This window comes from Mus pahari, chromosome 17 (genome assembly GCF_900095145.1).
Source record: "Mus pahari chromosome 17, PAHARI_EIJ_v1.1, whole genome shotgun sequence".
Lineage (NCBI taxonomy): Eukaryota > Metazoa > Chordata > Mammalia > Rodentia > Muridae > Mus > Mus pahari.
The window spans coordinates 24,659,501-24,662,276 of NC_034606.1; positions in this window are offsets into that span (position 1 = coordinate 24,659,501).

Sequence of the window (2,776 nt, forward strand, 5' to 3'; positions counted from 1 at the left end):
TCAAGCCAGAGAGAGAGAGAGAGAGAGAGAGAGAGAGAGAGAGAGAGAGAGAGAGAGAGCGCTAGCTCTAAACAAAGCTCTCTGAAATGAATGAATTGTAACTTGCAATTACATCTCTCAAAACATCCTAAAAATCTACATCCTAAGAATTCTGAGACATCATTTATCAATGAACACAGAGCAACCTCTTCTTTTTTAATATAATTTATTTCTATTTTATGTTCATTCACGTTTTGCCTGCACGTATGTCTATGTGAGGGTATCAGAAGCCCTGGCAGTGGAGTTACAGTTGTGAGCTGCCATGCGGGTGCTGGGGATTGAACCCAGGACCTCTGGAAGAACAGGTAGTGCTCTTAACCACTGAGCCATCTCTGCAGCACCCCAGAGCAACCTCTTCACAGTTGGCAGTCAACAAAACATCCTCTGTCTGCCTCCTTAAACCTTTATGATTATAGCTCTTTAACAAATATCTACATGATACTAAGCATATGACATAATGACATTTTCCAGACCTACGAAGAGTTGCTGAACCTTAATTATAACTACCTCTAAAAATATCTAAGAGTCTTGCTTAATCTGCCTTTGACCTTGACATCTTTTAACACTGGCTGTTTGGAAGCTTACTGGCATTCTTGACTAACATCCACTGAAAAGCTTCGAGTAAGCAATTCATTGTTGCTACTTATAACGTGGCCCCTTTCCCTGTGAGCGACCTTCAGTACATGTGTTCAACTGTAATCAGTAATGGAAAAGATCGACCCAAATAATGGCAGAAGGTATCTCATAAGAAAAATCATGCACAATAACTCTTAATGATTAATAAACCCAAGGTACTTAATGAACTATATCCTGCCAGAGCCTGCAATGTCCCCTGGTTAAGCAGTACAACCTTTGAAATCATTACCCTTTCCTTATCTTTTTGATACCAGAAAGTGTGACATAATTGAGGAACTGGGATAGCCAGTCTCCAGTGATCAGCAAATTATAAATCAATAAGGCCTTAAAGTCCTACTTTACTATAAATTAGTTGAGGACAAGGACCATGAATTAATTTTGAGAGTCAGGATTATCTGAACACATTGTTTTGTCTTGTTGTTTTTTTTTTTTTAATTATGTGAATATGTGTATGCGTGTCTATCTATCTGCAATGTGGTAGGCACATGCGAGTGCAGTACCTGTAGCGACCAGAAAGGGGCATCACACCACACAGGTGTTAACAGGCAGTTGTGTGTCACCCGGCATGGTTGCTGGGGACTGAAATCAGTTCCTCTACAAGACCAGTATACTCTCTTAAACACTGAGCCATTTCCCCCACCCTGTATCTGGATATATTAAATTAATGATTGTCTTCAAGGATTTTACGTTAATCGGCTTTTTGTTACTGTAACAAATGTGAGAGGCAATCATTTGGGACAGAAAGCTTCCGGTAACCCACAGTTAAGAGGCTCTGGTCTGTGATTAATTGGTCACATTACTCTGGGCAGCATAGTATATTATATAGTAGGAGCATGTGAGGGAGAAAAAAACCAAAACCTCATTTCATGGCCAAGAGCAAAAGAGACAAGGGGACTGGGGTTGGTGACCCATAATCCTCTTCACAGGCTTGTCCCATTAACCTGAAGACCTCCCACTGGGCACACAGCTCTTAAAAGGCTCTGCCTCTCAATAACATCACCCTGGGAAACTTTCCCTTTAAGAGACATTTAAGAACCAAACTAAAGTATTCAAATTAAAAACAAATCCAGGCAAGCCAGAAACTACAAGTCAGCTTTGCTTTGTCAAAGATGTCCCGCTTCTTAGCATCGATTTCTCTACAAAGCATGTTTGTATTCATTCTGGAATAATTACATAAAGGAAATGTTAATAGAAAGATAACGTATATTCTACAAACTTGTAAGATATATTAACTATATGCTATGTTTCTCAACTGGTCTACAAACTCTAGTTGAGCCCCCAATAAGTTAAGTAACCACCACTGAACACCATTACGACGCTAAGATTTCCCAGGTTTACCTCAAAGCCCAATTTCCCTATGAAGTGAACCTCTAATTCAAAGCCACTAATGAAGTCCTCAAGCAGGATGCAAGAGAATTGTCTCCACTCATTTGGCTCCCAGAAAGTAACTGTCATAAGTGTTGCCAAAGTCAGTATTTATGATTCCCAAGGCGTTTGCATGACACCGGGCACAAATAGCCTGAGATGTGTGGCGTTCAGTGGATCCAAGGAAGGTGTTCTGGGTGACTCTGTAACTTTTTCTTTTTCCAAATCCTATTTTTAATGATGGTTCTTAAATGCTTTAACCTTCCTTGTAACCCACCACCCACCAGAGGTAGTGGAAAAGAAAGGATCGGGGGCTGGGAGTGTGGACCTGTTTAGAAAGGTGCTTTGGAGCAACCCCATCTGTGTTGTCTGGAAATCAGCAGTTGAGTTCACAGGTTGACAGGCAGTGGCAGCTTGTTCCACTTGCAAACACCTCACAGATACACCAGCAGTCTAGTTTGGTAGAGTCTGGTTCCAACAGTGGTGACAGCCAGGCATCAGCCTCAGCTGGAGGGACCATCAGGAACTCCAGAAGTTCTCGGTTGTGCCTCTCTAAGGGAAGTGAAGATCAGCATAAGACCTGAGACCAGGAGTGTTTGCACAACTAGCTGTACCAGCAAACCAAGCTCTGGCTCCGTCACTCTGTCACTCCATCACTCCGTGGAGTCCCATTTCTACCCTCCAAATATCACTGTCCTCCACATGCCTTGCCTCAGCACGTGCATCCAATCAGCTT